Genomic DNA, 20,950 nt, shown 5'->3' with positions numbered 1-20,950 from the left:
AATTGCAATATTTTATTCTCTACATCTGTAAAAACACACATGGTTTTATATGTTGCAAAGAAATAAAATATCGTAAGAGGTGTAATTTCAGAGAGTGGGCTACTTGACCCATTGAGGGCGTTGCGTTGCTAAGCAAGGTTTGGTCCTAGTCAGTTTCTATGAGACGCAAGTGAATTGCATCTCAAAGCATTATGGGTAGTAAGCGGGAGGTAAGTGATGCAGGATTGACCAGTAATGAAAAAAATGGAGTCGTTGAAAGTTTTGTTTGTTTGTTTATGCAAATGAGGCTACGTAGTGTTTGTAAAAAATATTTGCAGTTTGCATAATCTGGTTGAAATTCATACATCATCATCATTAAGGTGAGAGAACCAAGAATGCTCAGCCAATAGATGCAAACTGACATGAGTTAATATGTTGTGGCACACACTGAGGTTCCATCTTCAATCAAAAATCTGCATTCATAGCTAAGCTTTAAGGAAAGAGACTGGAGCGATAGGAGCTTCAGTTCAGTGGTCACATGGTCTGTGCATATGTTGCTAGCTTGACACAGCTAATGTCTTCGCTGTAATTGTCTGTTTAGACCGAACACACACAGACTGCACAAACAGCCCGTTTGCATGAACAAAAAGAGGTGGACATTCGTTTCATGGTCTGCCAGAACCAAGCAGCAACTTCCACAGCTGAAAAAGGAAGCCAACACAGAAGTGTCAAATATTGCAGTTCCTCAAAATGGCCACTTAAAGCTTTTCCAATAGTGATATTATTATGACTTTTATTATTTACATACACCTTGAAAAAAGAAAATGACAGATAAAATTTTTAAAAACCTGTGTAAATTACCAGCTGTTGTCTGTGTTACTAACATTATCTAACAAATATGTTTTTAATTAAAGTCTACTGCTTGTAGCTGTATTTCTCGACAATATTCAGAATATTTTCTAATACTATAAAACCTGTCAAACTACAATCACTGTGCTCACCTCTGTGATTTTACTTTAAAACAACCTAAGCCACAGAATCCAGCTGCAGTCCATCAGCTGATCCATGCTCATAATCCTCGTGCTGTATCCAGGAAGATGAGAGCCGTGTGTTCTGTTGTGCATGTAGAGTAAGTCAGACTGCGGCTGGGGCCCGTCTCATTAAGGTGTTAATTGGGTTGGTTACCTGCACTGTCCCTCAATGCCGTGGGCGGTGTGTGCGCGTGTGACGACATGAGTGCATGTGCATAGCTATTAAGTGTATGTACTGGTAAGATGGGTGGATGTTTGAAAAAAAAAATATATATAGGCAGAAGCCAAAAGAGGTGCGGGGTGATGAAGAAGGGATCTAGGGAGAGGGATAATTCTCTTGGGGGAGAGGGGGGAATCAAAAACAGACAGACGTTTTGATGAGATGTTATTTGATTTCTGATTGATACAAGACCCTCTCTAATTGGTCTGCACTGTGAGAGCGATGGCTCCCAGGCACAGCTGTCACTGGATCAGATGTATGCTGATGTGCCCCTGCATCATCAATGACCTTTTTGAAAGTGAAGGCCTGTGCTACAGAAAGCTGTCATGTTGAACAGAGCAGGAGATGACGGGTGGGTTACAGAAATCAAGTTACCAACCTGATTTCACTTGTCACAATTTATTTTCCATGACAAATCGGTTCTTTATTAAGACGCCACAAAGGAATACAGCCGTTCCAGCCAGGCACAATAATTATAAACATCCACTTTACCGTACATTTCATTGTCTGTTCCCACTTACACACATCTTTTAAAGCCTCGGAGAAGGTGGTTTTTATTGGATTTCTTCACAGTTGGTTTTGACTAATGGAAAACAATTAAATAAAAATATTTTCAGAGCGAACTGCTGTTACGTTTTCGCTTTATTATTCAGTGTGTCCTGTTAACCATTTCCCGCTCGGGAGTGGGTTTTATATTGCCTTAACCAGTCAGTAGTGAATGTTGCATCTGTCCCACCAAGGTCATTTTCAGTTGACATGGAAACCGTGGTTGCTGGGTGATGGGTTCAGTTAATTTAATGTTTGTCGTGTGGATCAAAATGTCTCTACTGTGACTTTACACACGAGTCAATTGTCTTTGCCTTAGCATTTTTCAAAATCAGCCAAGGAAAATCACATCAGCTACTGTACCCTTGAACTACAACATGAATTGAAATTTCACTTGATGTGACCTCAAACTACAAAATCTGAAACATGGCCAAGTGTTGACGTGACCTCAGTCTATAATGAAGGCTACGGCCCTGGTCGCACTTCTCAACAACGTTTTTGCCAACTGCATGAAGTTGGGTCAAGTCGGGCCCTAAGCCCATTCAAACATAAATGTCAAGTTCAGCCTCAGGTGAAAATGTCAGTGCCTACTCTGTGCCGTCCAGCAGCCTCGACAGATGCGACTAGCTCACTCGCCAAATCCATTGATTTTCCCAAGACCAATTACCCCGGCGTCAGAGATCTCACTCACAAGTTCCGGACGGCAGGGGGATTCTCTGACTTTAATCACACATCAATGTTAGCCCCTCAGAGCAATCTTCACTGTTTATCCCTAGCCCCAGCCCTTTGCCAACTCTGTATCGATTACAACCAAGCTTTAACCCTGTACTGCGATTCGTTGCTATCTGCGTCCAGCCGTCCCTCTCACTCTCTCTCTCGTCATGGCGGCGGGAAAACAGCCGAAGGGGGCTTAGGCACAGAACAAGTGATGATTTCCTCATGAAACTGCCATTGATTTTGTGACATGCTGATGCCATCTCTTTCTCTGTCAGGAGAGACAGTGAGAGAATTATCTGGTCTTTACAGAGCAGCATCGGTGCTTATGTAAAGCTGTGCATGCTTGTGGAGAGTGGGGTGAGGCACAGGTGGTTATTCACAGCCAGGCAGGTGGAATCTGGTAGTATTTGTTGATTCACTCACTTCATGATGTTTGTTATTTTTCTCATTGACTCTGGGGGCGCAGAGTGGTATTTGACTGAAGATGAGGCTACGTCACAACAGGACAAGCAGAGGTGTAATTTATAATATTAATAATGGCTGCGTTTCCATATAGCTGCATCAGTTTCAGGGTCCTGGTGCTGTGCATACCGCCTCAGTGGCAGTGACTTATTGGGACACCAACATGAAGCAGAGCCATCATTAATGTTAATTAAAAAAATAAAAAATAACCTGTAATTTTCTTGCTATAACAAGTCAAAATCTTCACAGTGACACTTTTTTACTCCAGCAGAGGTATTTTTCTTTAGGGTAATTCTGAATGTCTCTATTTTCAGCTTGTTTATTTCAGAGGCACATATATGTTTTTTGTTTTTTTTTACTCCAACACTGCACTACTTATTTGACAGCTAGTAATAAATTGCTTTGCAAATTATGACTTTTCAAAACAATGACAAAAACGCACAATACATTGTTATTAATTAACTCACCAAACTGTATATAATCTAAAAGGAGCTCCGTCTTGACCGACTCAAACTATAAAATGCTACATTGCGCCCATGGATGCATCAGTATTAACACGCCCTCATGGTACACACTGACGGGCTACTTCTCTGTATTACAATTAACTTCACTACATTTTGGCAAATACTTCAGCACCGTTACTTAAACCTGCAGTAGCTGATCGTTTTACTTGGGAGCAGCAGAAGAAAGCAGTAAAACACTGACATATCAATCACCTTTCACGTTGTTATGGCAACCTTGTTAGAAAGCAAGTTGCGATGATCGATATGTAATTGAGTCTGCTGATATTCTGACCCGCCTTACGCAACCATCTGTAACTGGATACGTTATCTGGATGACATCACAGGCCCTTGCATTAACACTTGGTATTTAATTAGCGTTCTCATTATCTCAGGTAGTCAAAGCTAGCAAGAGACGCTAAGATGTGCATGGTGAGCTACACATGAATGACAGGCTAACATTACTTTTACCATTGAAAAGCAAGTGCCAGTGAATAAGCTTGACAGCACTACTGCTAGCCCTGCTGATCAAATGACCCCCTTTCCCATTAAAGATGTTCCTCGAGAGTCTCACACTACAGTTTCGCATGTCACAGACACTAATTTCAGTGGTTTCATCACAAAACAAGAAGTCACCAGGAGACATGTTTGTTGTTTACTATTTGTGGTCCCAGCCCACTTGCTCTCAGGCACGTCTCCGAATGATTATGTCTAAAAGCAACTGACTCAAGAGAGCCTCAGCTAACCAATGAAATGTGCCACTATTCTTCAAATGCCACAGACTTTTGAAGGAATTTTTGACCGTCTCTTCAGAATTACTGTAAATCACAAAAGCGTTTTATTAGCGGAGTCCTAATAACTTGGAGATAGATGTGATGTAGTTCAGCACTAACTGCAGTTTGATTACCTCATCATAATTTGGCTCAGTGGTGTCACTCTGGACGGTCAGACAGCCAAAGTACTTGATGTGTGTGTTTGCATGTGAATTTGTGGCTTTGAGAATAAATGTGTATTTAACTGTGTTTGTGTGCATATGAGTTTGGCATGATATTTTTGGAATGTGTGGGTTCCAGCAGAGGTGTGTGTGTGTGTGTGTGTGTGTGTGTGTGTGTGTGTGTGTGTGTGTGTGTGTGTGTGTTTTGGCTGAATCACGGTGGCTCTGGCAGGGTCGAGGCAGGCTGGGCTGCGATGGGTTGAGTTTGGACGAGGTGGAGGAGCGGACGTGGGTACCCTCTCTCCTGTTCTCCCATCTGTTCTGCTTGGTGGAGGTGCAAGAGGTGATGAGTGTGGTGCGCGTGTATGTGTGTGTGTGTGTGAGCTTGTTTTACTATATTCGTTGGGTCCAAAAATTGGGATCCCACTATGTTTGAGGGGTCCGACAGATTTGTGTGGACCAAAATACTCGACCCCACAAGTTTAAATGGCTGTTAGAAGATTAAGACTTGGTTTTGGGTTAAGGTTCGGCCTTCAGTTGTGAAGGTTAAATTTACAGTCAGAGGCTGAGGAATGCATTGTGTCAATGACAGGTCCCTAAGAATATAGTAAAACAAGGATGTGTGCTTGTGTGTAAAGGGTGGAGTTAATGAGACAAAAATAATCACACATGTAGACGAACGTATAAAGGTATGAAGGTTAATAGAAACACACACACACAGGTAATTACTTACAGTATATATACATGGGGTGCTTTTCACATACTGCACATTTGTATGTATGCACACACACTTGCAACAATTTATCAACCACTTACTAAAACCACAAAAAGTATCTCCCTTTTCTGCACACACTACACGCATTCCTACACACACCTCTGAGCCACAGATGGTGGAGTGAAGGGGTTAGGGCTTCCTGAGGTCTGTGCCTAAGTATCCTGTGGGCAACATCTCTAGAGCCAAATTTCATCTTCCTCCTCCTCTTCCTCCTCTTCACCTCCTCCTCCCATACTCCCTCCTGACATGACACTCATTCATCACCTGCAGGCAGGGATTCTGCTTTACAGCCATTAGGATGCAGGTGGTGCATCAGTCTAACCTTGGCCGAAGGTCTGACTCCTTCAGTGGTACTTTGAGGGTGTGACGTGGCAGTGTGTGAGCCTTCCTCTGCCACTTTTGCTCTTTTTTACCTTTTATTTAGGCTAGAAAGAGACAGAATATTTAAAAGAAAACTCCAGTTTATTACAACTTCAGTCTTACTTGTAGATTTTGAGGTCTTTTTCGTAGTTTTAGCTACAGTTTCTATCAGCTGTGATAATTTTTAGCACACCAAGATGATTGTGCGATAGGGTTAAGGTTAGGTCGGATTATCTAAACCCATGGGTGTGTTACTGCATGGTCATACTGGGCTCAGAGCCAGGGGCCCATAGGGGGAGGTGCCCAAACCAGAGCTTCTGTTGAAAGTTGCTTACAAGTCAAGACGTGGTAAAGATGTTCAAAGTGTGCTTCTGATGTTGATATGAGTTTCATACTGAGCAACTGTCAATACTTTGGCTTCGGTACATCGAAACCACTAAAGCATTTTAAATGTGTTTGACAGCTGAATAGCCTGTGTCGCAGGTTTCCTTTGATATTCTGGTTTCCTATAACTTTGTGTATAGTGTCCCACACTTTCTCTGGTTGAATGTAACTGAGCAGAACTAATAGTGATAGTTTTGGTACTGTAAGTATTTTTTATGCTGATGATTGAGTACTTTTCTGTAATTAAAATTTTGAATGTAAAACATTTACTTGCAACAGACTATTTTTACTTAAGTAAAAGATCTGAGTACTTCTACCACTGCATACAACCCAGACTGTGAGTATTTGGACAGTTAGACATTTTCTGTTCTTCGGGCTCTGTGCTTCATCATATTCAATTTGAAATACAATAATGGATATGACATTAAAGTGCTAAGCCTCAGCTTGAACAAACAGTCCACAAAAGTAATTGGATGCTTGGCAACTAAAGGTGTCTTGAGCAGCTGTTTGTCGTTTCAGTGTTAGTTCATGCACAAAGGAGCTCACATGTTGCTCAGATTCAGTCACTATGAGGAGTAAAGAGGTGTTTTTTTTTTTTTTTAAAAAGCAGTTTCACACAGAAAAGCTAGAAAATGGCAAATGACCTGGCAGAGGCAAGAGTACAAGTCTGCATGTGTGGATGAGTGGATAATCATTTGCATGGTGTATGACTGCACAGTGAGTCAAGAATGCTCTCCATGATGTCGCCGTTTCCTTATCAATGATCAAGAGGAGACTTCTTGACCAGAATCTCAGAAGATTCACCACAAGATGCAAACTCCTAGTGAGCCTCAAAAACAGAGAGGCCAGGCTGCGGTTCACACTGGGATTTCTTGATGATTTCGCTGCTGATGGAGACAACAGGTTTAATGCGGGGGTCTACAGGAGCGTCCTGTGCTCAGATTCTGCCAAATTAATCAAAACTCATTGGACAGCATTTCATCATTCAGCAGGACAACGATCCTGAACACTCGGCCAAAACAATCAAGAGCTTTTCAAGGAGAAGAGGTGGAATATGCTCGAGTGGTTGGAGTGGTTGAGTCACTCCCCTGATCTCAGTCCGACTGAGCTGCACTCCATCTGCTGAAGACCAGATTGAAAGCAGAGAGACCTGAGTGAAGCTCTGGGAGAGCGTCACGAGGGAACATACAAAACATCTGCTGATGTCTATGGGTCAAAGACTTCAGGCAGTCATTGACTGCAAAGGATAAACTTTGAACTCTGTGTGGGAGATATAGCCCTCGTAACACACAGTTTTCTACATTGAGCTAAACTTAATCAAGTGAAAGCTGAGTCTTTTCACTTTAATGTTGTATCAATTATTTATTTATTTCAAACTGGGCTGTATTTTGAGTATAATGTGAATTAGACAAGGGATGTAATGTAAAGCCACTGTCTGTCCAGGAACCCAGAGTGTCATATTCAAGGACAACCGACTGTAAAGTTGTGGAAAGCTGACACTATTCACTTACTGCAGGTACTTGCTTGTGGTACCCAGTAGAATTTCATTCATTTCCTACATACGTTAGATAAAATGAAAGTTTAATGATCTGCTGGGGTAGTTGAGTTGTTGCAGCTGCGAAGAATTGGATATAGCCTATGGTTTAAAAATAGAAAAAATCCAGATTATTGAAGATAATATATGAAAGAACTGCAGTAAAAATATATGGAAGTTGATATAATTCAAATTAAAGGAGGCTGCTTCCTCCTCCCCTTCAGAGAGTCTCTTTATGCTGACACAGTTACAGGTTGACGGACACACAGTCAAACACACAATCACATTTAACACACACGCACGAATAAAACTGTGACTAGATAGGATGAGAGAACACATGTTGTCTTGAGAAATTCACCTCCACACACACACACACACACACACACACACACACACACACACACACACACACACACACACACACACACACACACACACACACACACACACACACACAGATATATACCCTCCTCCTAATAATCCCACCTCCCCTGAGTCTCTCCAAACAGGTGACATCCTGTGCTGTTCCTGGTTTGAAATAATCTCATACAACAGATGGGTCCTTTTCCCCAAGCCTGCCAGCCAGCCCGGCACTGCACCGCGGGCACTCATGGCGGCGAAAATATGAATGCTACCCACGCCAGGAGAGCGGTCCAATTCTCATCACATTGCCCACCATCACCACCACTACCAACACACACGCCACTCCACCGGCAGGGGTTTCTATCTGGAAATACCCGTGGGCGTTAGTTTCACTTCCTGCGCTCCTTGCTCAGAGCTGAGGTGTCAATGCATGTGTGTTTTTTTTTCCATTGTGGAGTGGTCAGTGACACTTGTGTGTAAAAGATGTGATGGCGCGTGGTGCTGCGACGACAGGTAGGCTGCGTGGTGTGGAGATATGCAGGGAGACAGCAGGACAACAGACAGGAAAGAAGGAAATCAATAGTGTGTGAAAGCAGGTATGTGTCTTGAGTGCTGCTTAATTCATCTGTCCCTCTGGGTTTGCCGAATCAGCTAAGCTCCAATCTGCCTTCACCAACGCCATAAGGAAGTAGATAATAAGGAAACCCAGACACTGAGAGAGAAATGGATGCATTAAAGAAGGTGATAGGATGTCAACTTCAAAAGAACAGTTTGCTATTTCGGGAAATACGTGTATTAGAGTCATATGAGAAAATTGATATCACTCCCATATTGTTAAAAATGAAGCTAGGGTCCTACTTACGTCATTGATCCCCTGACGTTTGGCTGAACCACAACAGCAGAGCCGGCCCTATTATCACAAATGACTGACTGACTGGGTGAGTGATCGTAGTTTCCTCACTGGTCAGCTGAATGACTGAGTTGGAGTTTTGCTCATTGGCCGTTGCTCTTTCAAAATGAATCAGCGCAAACATTGTCAATAAGGGGCGTTTACAACCTGAGGTGTTGCAAACTCAGCGCATTTGTTGCAGGATTTAAAGACTTTGGGGGGGGGGAGAAAAAAAATCACATAGGAGCAAATCTAACAATTTTTTGGTCAAACCGTGGCTACTTAGAAGAGAGTCAACCTGTAATGCCCTCTTTCCGCTCTACTCCCATCAGTGAGTGGCAGTAAGGTGGAGCTTGTTACCCAGGGAGACAAAATGAAAAAGATGTTGTGTCGGTTCTAACTTTCTCTGTGATCATTTTACAAGTCAGTAAAGCTGAAATCACAGCATAGTCTTTGTCTTTAACTTATAGGTTTGGTGATTTTGTGAGACAGCGTCGTTTATATATTTTTTTTATATTTTAGCAGCAGCTTGGAAATGGCTAGGAAGTTAACATGTAGTTTTAATGAGCCACGTTTCAGTAACTAGATAGACAGATATATACCCTATACAGAAACAGAAAAAACATGTAAATGCACGGCTTTAAGCTTTATTGGGATTGGCTGTATTAAAAAATACTGTATAAGTGAGCATATCAATACTACGTCCCCAGTTTCACACATTGACTATACGTGGTCCAGCCATTTACTAGGTTTTGACCTAGTCTTGTTTGTCTAGTGTCACCATGAAGTTGACATTTGCGGTTCATAGTGAAACATTTTCACAACTATTGGACAGACCAATGTGAAATTTGTTACAGATATCCGTGATCTCGAGAAAATGAATGCTAATGACTGTGATGATCCCTTGACTTTTCTTCTAGCGCTACCCTGAGGTAAAAATGTTAGAGGTTCATCAAAATATCCGTAAAGCTACCGTATGGTTTGCTGTGTAACTCGTGGTCCGCAGGGAATGATGATCCCCTGACATTTCATATAGAGCAGACATTAGTTCGACAAATATTCGTCCATTATGACCAAATTTTTTCATATTCATCAGACTTATTTCCAACATGTCCTTTAAACACTTTTGCTCATTTCATGTGGATTTAAACACCATCTTGACTTACGGTTATGACTGTGCCCTTTAGATAAGCCTGATCTGAAGTTTTCATTGTCATGTTGACACCGAGCTGTGAGAGGCCATTTCTCTACTACTGCTACGTCCATTCAGATCCTGATGTGTAAGTTTGCATGGAAGTGTGTGTGTATGTGTGTGTGTGTGTGTGTGTGTGTGTGTGTGTGTGTGTGTGTGCCCGCGCGCTGGCCAAAAAAGCTCACTGCATCCTAAATTAATCACGCCACTTTAACATCTATGTGTTCTCTGCTGAGCCAGCTCTAAAGTTGGAGTGAGTGTGCGAGAGAGAGAGAGAGAATGCTAAGCAGCTTCCCAAATCTTTAGCGTCACAAGACAAACTCAGCACAGTTGACAAAACACTCCTCCTTGTCCTCCTTCTCCCTCTTCGAGCCGACCACCTCCTTTTCTCCACTTGCCTCACCTCCTCGTGTCACCAGCTTTCATGTTTCCCCATCAATCCTCTGTCCTCCTCTTTCTCATCTCCCGCCCCTGTTACCTCATTAACATCACCTCTAATCTTCCCTCCTTCCCAATATTTTCCATCCTCCACCTCCTCCCTCTCATACTTTTCTTACTCCCCTTTCCTACATCCGCATCCTCCTTTTGCGTCCTCCCCCCCTGTGCCCTCTGAGCACTGTTCTGTTACAGCTCAGCTGGTGATGGCGTGCCAGGAGACTGCTCCTTTTGTGCCCAGCTGAAAAGGACTCATAGCTTGTGAGTGTGTGTGTGTGAGAGCGAGTGTGTGAAGGAAAGGGATGGGGGGGGGTCAGAAAGATTGACATGGGCATCCATCAACAGCGAGTGTGCGGCCTGCCTATCGCTGTCACAGAGATTTCACTCGAGCTTGTCCACATCAATTATCTGTTGTAGATAACTGGGACATAACTACACATACACACAAACACACACACCTACTACTACTTCCTTCCCACGCCAAATACCACCTACTGCTGGTGATGCAGCTTCCCCAAATTTTATTGATGTCAGTCCCCCTCTCTCTCTCACACTCTCTCTCACACACACACATACACACACACACACACACACACACACACACACACACACACACACACACAAAAGCTCAACAACCTCAAACTCATCTCTCTTTCAGCACCGGCCATAATAAAGACACAAAAGAGGGCTGCGTGTTTTGAAGCCCAGTGGAGCATGACACTGAAGTGAAGAAGTAGCCTTGTTAAAAGCTAGAGCTGCTCTGTCTTCTTCTGTGTCTCCCACTAATGGATGGGTAAATTTAGAAATATAGTCAAAAGAGAAGAGAGGAGAGGGAGAGAGGAAATTGTTTCAGCCTGAGGAATCTTCTTCTTTTTTTGGGTTAATACACTGAAAAGGGAGTTTAAAAAGAACAACCTGTCCAAAATGTTTTAATCTAGAGCAAAACAAACAAACAAAAAAAAAAAAAAACAAAAGAAAACCCCACAATTTTCCTCAACACTGTATCCTCTGCTGTTATGTCAGAACAATACCTGCAGTAAGTGAAAGACCACATGGCATGTGATGGTTGTGTGGGAAAATTCTTATCACCGGTGGAGAAGAAAGAGCGCCGGAGTTCAGGATATCTTATGCTGAGGATGTTTATTGAAGCTTGAGCCCAAGGAGAAAGGAGGAATCATCAATACAGTCTCCTGTGCATGATGTCACCTCAAATCTGAAGCAGGAACCCCTGAGGATCGTCTTTATACACTTAGAGAGATTACTTCAGATAGCTTACACTCCATAATTGGTCAAATATCTAAAAGAAGAGGGAGAAGAGGGATGTGTGAATACACTATTGGTTCATTAACCATAAACAAGGAACCATGACTATATACGCCCAAGTGCTGATTCGCAGAACACCCAGCCACTTGTTACTGACCATCCAAGGTCTGCTGCTATCAGCCCGGGCACCAGCAGCATCAACAGCAAACCACAGCTGCGTCTTTGAGGAGCCGCCTGTGCATCTCAAGGCCTGTAAGATTTAATGCAGTAGCTGTGGCACAGAGACCTAGGGCCTCACTCTGACCTTTCACCCTGAGTCAGTCATTCATTAGGTGGACAAGAGAAAATTCCCTCACAATGCTTAGCTATAAAATGCGATAGCATGAAAATGACAGAAGAAAGAAAGGACCTGTGGGGGAGGATATCATCATAATGATATTCATCCTAATGTACCATCTGGAATAATGGCTTTTGGATGGTCCTTTGACTGAGCCCCAAGCTACAGTGATTTAATGATTTATTGACAGTGGTGTGCTTTATCGCAATATGACAAAATAAAAGCATATAATCGTGCCACTGTAAAATCATTATTTCATGCATGTAAAATACACTCACTAAACACTTTATTATTAGGAACACCCTTTTGCCCCAAATCTCCATGGCATGGATTCCACAAGATGTTGGAAACTTTCCTTTGAGATTTTGCTCCATGTCGACATGATCACATCACATTATTTCTGCAGATGTGTCAGCTGCACATTCACGCCGCCGATCTCCTGTTCTACCACATCCCAAAGGTGTTTCACTGGATTCAGGTCTGGAGACTGGGGAGGTCACTGAAGTTCACTGAACTCCAGACAATGAACCAGTTTGAGACGACTTTTGCTGTGTGACATGGTGCAGTGTCATGCTGGGAGTAGCTACTAGACGATAGTAAATTGTGGCCATGAAGGGATGCACATGGTCACCAACAATACTCAGTTATGCTGCAGCATTCAAACCATGATTGGCCATATAAAGTGCTCAGTGAGTGTAGCTTCTGGCCACTAATAGCAGTGATTTACATGGGCTGTATTTAAGGTGCTAACAGGCATTTGTCAGTTCTATTGTGGGTTTTTTCCTTAAATTAGAAGATCAACATTTTATGAAATGCACTTATTTGCTTTCTTGCAGAGAATTAGATGAGAAGATCAGTACCTCTCCCATGTAGCCAGTTAGCTTAGCTTGGCAAAAATACTGGAAACAGAGGAAACAGGAAGTCTGGCATTGTCTGAAGCCAGCACTTCTACCACCTCTAACTAATTAGCAAGTTGACTGTAATTTCCTGAAGTCTGATCGTCAAGTTACTGCTCCTGGCCAGGAAATATTCTGGCATAGTTTTTTTTTTTTTTTTATATGAATTAAACAAGTGAGATATAACATGTAAGACGTGCTGGTTGGTGTTTTTTTCCCCCTTTGAACAGAGCTGATTTTTGTCTAGTCCTAAACTAACAGGATCCTGACTGTAGCCTTACAGTATATTTACCATACAGACATGGGAGTGGTATCAGTCTTCTTATGTAATTCTTGGCAAAAAGAAAGCAGCAAATACATTTTCCAAAAAGTTGCAGTCTTGCTGTGGAAGTTGCTAAGAAGATTGCCTACCATCTGGTGAGTGTGTATGTCCGAAGTTTTTTCCGGTAACAACATCGACGAGCCAATGAGTGACACAAACTGCAGAGTTTAACATGACGGTCCTGGATCAGTGCTAGAAAACTTGTTGAGCTGCATTACGGCAGTCCAAACTTTAGAGAAGTGGGCTCATGAAGATAAAGTGGAGGTTTCAACTGGTTGGAATAAATCACCAAACTCATTCTCTCCTCCCTCAGCAGTTACCACACTGAACCCGTGAACAAAGCATCTGCGCTAAGAACGGCTGCAGCTGAGTGGCTCAGTGTCCACGGGGGCTGTAACAGCTCCCAGGTGAGTTCGGCTCTGCTACTTAATAAGGATATGCAGGACACTGCTGAAAGAGAGCAGGTGTGTTTCATCAAACCATTGCTGGTTAATAAAGTGTTTTAAAAGCGCAATTTTGGCATCTGGGACATTTTCCACGCTGTTTAGAAATCTAAAAAAACAAGGCCGTCCTTTGTGTGCATGATCCAAAACTAAAATATGTCATGTCTATGAAAAAGGTAAACGTGGCATGTTTCAATTCATTCCCAATGAAGTGTTTCAGCGTGATTGTTCTGGTCTCAGCGACAGCCTGCACACATGTCTCCTGCCTGCCATGAGACACTCAGGCACAAAGACGCACGCCACAGCCATGCAAACAGGATTTTTACACTCCCAGACAAAATGAGATTATTTTTTGCCATTGAGAGTATTCCAGGCAAGCGTTCATGTTGTGTCTCAGCCCTGCTCAAGCGCATATTGCACTTCTGTACATCCAGGAAAAAAAAAAAGAAAAAAAGGATAATATAATAAGAAGGGGAGTCAATTGACAGGGTTTCACCTACAGGGCTGAGCGGGCTTGGCCGGGGGTTGCTCATTATTCACATCACTCATTCTCCCCCCTGAAAATGTTTTTGTGCAAGGAGAAATGAATTGTCGGCTGGGCTGCAGTTTAAAATAAACACGCAGCGCTTAGCAATCCATTTCTAAGTCGGAGATGGTAAGCCCTGGCAATGGCCACTTTAGCCTGTGGTTGATAAGTGGTTATTATGGGCAGGGGGATGATACAGTGATGGCGAATGAGTGACTGCAGACAACATCCCATCCTCCCGGCCCCATCGTAAGCACAACACTTTATCTTTCTTACGTTCCTCCTGGTGAATATGAACAAATTAACCACCGACTGTGGCTTGCTCTAACTTTGTTCGCCATTATTATTGTCTTTCATGGGCAGATTACATCTCAGACAATCTGCAATTTAATTCTTGAGATGCATTGAGCACTGCACAAGGAGCTTCTTTTTAATTTGGGTATCAAAATTTGAAGTGTCATTTGTCAGCTTTGTTGTACTTTCAAAATCCCTCATCTGGTCTTTTTCCAGGTTTCCAAGCAAAGTGTATAATTTTAAAAACTTTGATCTACAGTTTCTATGGGCTGCACTAATTAAATGATCAACATCTAACAGGTATGCCTGGTGTAGACAGCGGCACAGACACTGTAGTAGTTAATTTCCCATACTACTCCTGTGTGGCTTCAAATTGCAGCAATTGGATTTTAATCTGTGTACCACTGATTAGTCATTTGGCTCCCCAGCCGCTGTGTAATTTGTTCCACAACAGAGAGCGGAACAGGCACATGCAGACACACATACAGTAGACACAGTTAACAGCGACACGCACACATACACGCATACACACACACACACACACACACACACACACAAGGAGGCAAGCATGCAAAAGACACACACTCGTATAAAACTACAGGGAAAGTGAGAATGACTGAGAGGAGCGAGAGGAAGACAAGAAGGCAAAAGAAAAAGAAAAAGGACAAGCTCAGACAAATAGTGAAGCGAAGAATAGAAAGAGCAAGCCTTACTTTGTTCCAGGAGATTAAAGAGTATCTCAGCTCCCTCTCATGGTGACCGACGGCACGGCATGCACTTAAAAAGCTGGATTGATTGTCCACGCTGAGTGAGTGTACAGATGTCCAGAGGGGATGGACAAGGTCGTTCGCACGAGTCAATCCGTTTGGACTGTCACTGCAAAGTGGCTGGGACTCCTTCAGCCATAGGTCAAGAGCCTAGCAGGGAGCCACAAAGGAGAGGAGGAGAGTCATTTCACCTGACAGACAAGGGCATGAGTGTGGACTCTGTGTGTATGTGTGTGATTGAGTGTTAGTGAACACAGTTTATGACTCTTTATCCTTTCCATTGGACCAACTGTCAAACTTTGAAGTTGACGGTTTCAGCTTCAAACTGGGGTTGAAATGATTCTTCACAGCAACAGCTGTCAGATAAGTAAGTGGGAGAGAGACTGCACAATGAATGCAGAGGTTCCAGTATACTGTGGTTTTATCATATACTTTTAATTTTCAAAGCTTCCAAAAACAAATTAAATACTTTTATTCTTTCAGCATTCTGTTTGGAGACTTTTTGTGTGTAATTTATGTAAATGAAGCATGTTGTATGTAGAAAATATGAAAACTTAAGAAGTTTAACACGTTAACGACCAACTACTTTTCCACAAGAAAAAAGTCAGCAAACGAATGTCTTTTTTCAAGGGAACCTACTGTTTACTTGTTTTTAACTTATTTTGTTTTCCTAAAATGCTTAAAATTTCCAGATTAGTATTATTGTGGCTCTGCCAGCATTTGACAAAAATGTTTTCATTTTCTGCAGCGCAGAAGTTTAAAAAAGGAAACTGTTTCATAAACTACATTTAGTTAGCTACAATCAGTGGTACTTTGCAGTTCTGGGGATTGAGACATCTAATCAAAGATTATGAGAGATAAGTAATAAGAGTGAGATAGGAGACAGCGATAATAATAAAGTGTGACATTTAAGTGAAGAAAAAAATCTTGCACTTAAAGGTCCCATTTTATGGAAAGTGAGATTTCCATGTCTTTATTATTATTAAGCAGCCCTGTTCCGTATAAAGACTGTGACAATATGAAATCACTCAGTCCACAGAGAAATACACACAACCCATATTCAGGAGCTGTGCCTTAAAAAACAAGCCGTCAGGAGTAGATTTTTGATGTCACAACCAGTCCTTCAGAAATGCCCCCTGCACAGTCCACCTGGACCCACAGTCCCACCTTTTTTGTTATTGTTGTCTTAACTTTATTAACAACACAACACCAGTTGGTCATTCTGTCGCTGAGCTAGCAAGCTACAAGACAGACAAATATCAAGGGGAAACACGATGCAGTCATGTCAGGAAGCCAATAAAGACTAGAGACTCCTGAAATGAGATTTCTGAGATACCAGAGCATTTTAGTCTGATTCAACGATCTGCTCATCTCCTTTCACATTTACTTGTGAATTTCACCAAGCTACTGGCTACAGTCCGTTACCTGTGGTTGATCTGGCCGTGTGGCACTCAGAAGTGTCAAATATATAACCTTTCACCGATTTCCATTACCATCACTGAGGGTGTAATGTGCGCTGTTGTCCACTAGATGGAAACAGTCACCTATACACTTTTAACTGTTGCCATTGTGCACGTACAGTAGCTCCACAGAGACAATGCTATCTCACACAGCCCGGCAGGGCTAAAAGTAGTGGACATTGATCCTGTGGATACTGATCTTCCCACATGGATTGGAGAGTGACACATGCAATCCTCTGGTCTTATGATACTGCGAAATACTTGTAGTGTAACTTGTAATGTAATTTTTATTATTATGTCACCTCATGTCATAAACCTACTGAAAGACTTCTATCACATTAGACATAATAATTTTAACCCGAGCTAGTATAACAATACAGCAGCTTTAAACAAAAGAGTTTAAAGCTGCTGATCTTGTAGAGCCTGAATATGTAAATGAGCATTTTTTTTTTACTGTCAATACAAATGCAAGGGAAAGGGGGTTTCTCTCCCTGTGCTTTAGATTTAAGTAGTGAAATACAGAATACCATACAGTCAGTGTGTGTTTACAAAACATCAATGTGAAATCAGCTGTTTTTTTGTGTTTGTAGTCAGAAATAGATAAGGAATCATTAGTGGCGCTGGACGAAACTCCACTCAGCAGCTCCGCCACAGCGAGAACAAAGTAGGTGGTGATGATTTAAAGTGGTGTGTACCACTTAGCTGCACTACACTATTATGAATTGTCTTTGTCAGAGAAACTGACTCATTATCTGACTAATACAGGATTACTAGACATGGCAGGAGAGGTCCTCTACATTGTTCCTTTAGTTCAAGGACTTCAAATGAGCTGCTGGTGGAGGGGGACATCCTGGCAGAATGGATGAGTCTATCAGCAGCCAGAGCTGTCTGTGATTATTAATTACTGGCTCCTGTTGTGGACATGGAATTTAAACTTACACACAAACGACCCCATGGACCAATAGCCACCATCCTCCCTCCATTTTTCATCCTAACTGGACCATTTATAAAGCAGTTATGGTCTTTGTATGGACACTTTGCTGAAATGCATCACCCTGTCAGGTTTCATCAGAACTGGAACAGTGGTATCTTAAGTATCACATTTGACTTTACAATTTTGACCTTTAATTGTATAGTCATCATCGGGTATGTGTGGAGCTAGCAGGGTTTTAAATCTGTCAGAGTTTGGTAGAAAATAGCAGCTTTCAAAGATATAAATTTTGACCTTTAATTATGGTGCAGTGACATTTTTAAATGCTGGAACGCAGCATCTGGGCTACACCAGTTTGGTCAAAACAAGGGCAACCATGTCTAAAATATCAGATTTGAAAGACGGCCTGATCCATAGTCTGTCCTTGCATGAAGGACATTGAGATGGCTGTAAAGGCACCTCAAGTGTGTTGGATTTGTCATTGTCATCACAATCAGTCAGGACATTGACCCTCACTCCTCTATTGCTGCCTGAGATCACACCAGCGCGATTGTTGAGGAATCTGTCTAAAACTCTGCGGCTTCCCTTTCCCTCCATCTCCAGAGATACCCGTACGAATACATCAGACTCTGTGTGTAATCTCCACAGAGCCTCTAAAGAGGGCCACCCAAGATCACATGGTGTCCCCCGGCCCTCAGCGGGGATGAGTTGCCGACATCCCGCTGCTTTACTCACTTCTGACTCTGATTGGTGAAAATGTGACCCTGACTCACAGGTTTTAGCCAATGGTTTGGCTTCCCTCATGAACCATGTCTAAACTGTTTATTCTCCATGACCAATAAAGTGACCAGTCATAAAAATCTATCGAACTTATTGAACTTTCAGTACACTAATTAACTGTTTCCAGAGTCCAGATTCAGCATGGAGAAGCAGAGTAGAGGAGAAGAGGTGAAAGAAACCTCCAGAGGGAGGAATTGACCTGCCATTGAGAAAAAAAAACTTTAATGTTCTCCTGTCTTTGACTGAACCTTATATACTTTGCATTTACATTTAAAAAAAAAAAATCTATATTACATTTATTTCCCAGCTTTTATATTTGTAATTTCTGTTAAATGTTTTTTCCCCTTTTAATTTGGGTTCTATGTTGCACTTTATGTTAAATGTTTCAAGGCATTATGAAAAGCACCTTGAACTGAATTTGTGTGTGAAATGTGCTGTGCAAATTAACTTGGCTTTCCATGGCTGACCAATTCATTTTGGAGCCTGAAAGACCAAAAATGAGCAAACAGGTTAGTCAGGTTATCTAAATGTTCAATATCTCTCCACACACTTGACTGTCTCTATTTGGATGGTCAGATATGTTCCAAAATTATAGAAAGAGGGACCTGAACTTTTTAATGACACCAACATCATACACCTGAAAGCAACCCTTGTTTCGCTTTCTATCACTGCTTTTCTTATACTGAATTTTACATGCTAACTAGCTAGCCCTTGCCCCATTAGCCCGTCTCATCACTTTCTGATACCGAGTCACTGTAGCGTCCACACTGCTCAGAGATAGTATTATAACCTCTTGTCTTGTAAACGCTACGATGGCTGAAGCTCTTGTCAATCAACAATCACCAACAAATGCTCTTGACAAGAAACCAGAGAAAAATTGTGGTATCAATCTTCTCATATAGCTCTCAGAAAGAAAGTGAATAAGAGTATTTTCTGAATTTAACTTTGGGGAGGCAGCTTAGTCTCTCGAGTGCCAGCATCACTGCAGAATGAGCTGTTGCTTTTTCTACAAGGCACCATCTCCACTTGTTGAAAACTGCTGAGAGCATTCAGCCTAAAAACGCCCAGTGACACAAAACATTGCTCAGGACATCCACATTTATCAAAATGGCAGTCATCAAATTTCTCCCATTGTTCCACTCTATTATATGTTAAACTCCTTAAGGAAACATCAATACAAATGCCAGAACTGATTCTAAAGCTCCACAAAGAAGCCAAAAGCAAAATATGCTTCTATCAAAAACAGTACACATAAGAATTACAAAAACTGACAATCAAGGCCTTTTTTTTTCTCCATTCATTAATCGTTTATTCCATTACATTCATTATTTTTGTCATTATTTACGACCCAGTTTCTGATGCCTGATGTATTGTGAAGCCTTTTTTATTTAGTGTGCATTCACCCATTGTAAGAATACACGGTAACCTTCTCCACACTCACAAAACCACTTTCTACATTATTCTTTCATTTTCATCCTTACATCATTTCTCTGATCTTGGGATGTTTTCTCTTGCTGTCAATCTGACCTTTCATGCTATTCTCTAGTTTCCCCTTTTTGTTTCGCATACTGAATCACACACAGCTACATAATCAGAGCGGGGAAATACAGCCACTATTCTGCTGGTGGCCTCTTTGAATTATGATGTCTAGCAGTGTTTTTATTTATTTTTCGGATTTCAACTACCAACCCTCTAGTCACACTTAATCTTCAGACTCTCTCTCTCACACGCACAAGCAAGGATGTTAAATCAGTATGTAATGAGTCCCCACTGCCCATTTCTTGAGACGCTCAAAAGCTCTGTTAAGACACTCCACACTCCATGGGCCAATCAAAAGCTTTGTTTTCTCTCACAATGTCACAAGATGTTAATTAGGCAGGCATTCGAGGTGGGTACCTAAAAATAGCCATGACACGGTAACACCATTGCCAAAATGAGCTGGGCCCACATCTGGGCTCCTTCGGGGAGAGAGGCTTTGGGAGGGGGTGAAGATCGAAATAGCACTTGTGGCTGGAACGTGAACTGTATTAAACAGTGCAATCACACACACACACACACATACACATAGACACACACACACACACACACATTTCTATCAGCAATAACAGCATATTTTAGTCCTTCAGAAGCAGATTCATTTCTCTGCCACAAGAGTCCTTTATGTCTGCCTGTAAGCTCTTTCTCATCCTAATCACTTGTTATCTTGTTCAATCCAGTTTCTGTTCATCTTTCATCTGTTTCATTTCTTTCGAGTTCTTTGTTATATTTCCACTTTCAGCTCTGTGCCTTTCTGTAGCCTCCTCTTAGACCCACACTGTTTGAGATAACAAGCCAACTGATGTTGATTGCCAAACAGCCAATTTTATGCTTCAGTCAGGTAAACAGTGGAAGTGCTGCACACAAGCAGATATCCTCTGTCTTCCTCTTTTCATTGATCTACTGATATCACTTGACTGAGGAGTCATGATTATGGTAAAGTAAATCAAATATTCTTTGGTGTCTGTGGCACTTTTCTCCTGACCCAGCCTTGCCTTAAAACGGGCCGACCATATCACAGGCTGGTTACCATGACGCCCTTAAAACAAAATCAGAGCTTGGATTCATCTTCAG

General features: G+C 41.9%; 1 long non-coding RNA gene across 1 annotated transcript in view; it reads right to left on the bottom strand.

The window, feature by feature from the left end:
• The window catches only part of LOC130187826 (uncharacterized), a 60,094-nt gene that overhangs the window by 9,370 nt on the left and 29,774 nt on the right, over nt 1-20,950 (bottom strand). The window contains exon 2 of the long non-coding RNA XR_008830509.1: nt 15,116-15,319. This is a non-coding gene — a long non-coding RNA (uncharacterized LOC130187826). The remainder of the gene's footprint in view (nt 1-15,115; nt 15,320-20,950) is intronic.

The sequence above is a fragment of the Seriola aureovittata genome, chromosome 19, assembly GCF_021018895.1.
Source record: "Seriola aureovittata isolate HTS-2021-v1 ecotype China chromosome 19, ASM2101889v1, whole genome shotgun sequence".
Lineage (NCBI taxonomy): Eukaryota > Metazoa > Chordata > Actinopteri > Carangiformes > Carangidae > Seriola > Seriola aureovittata.
Note: the sequence above shows the minus strand (reverse complement) of the source record. Positions and strands in the feature narration are given on the sequence as shown.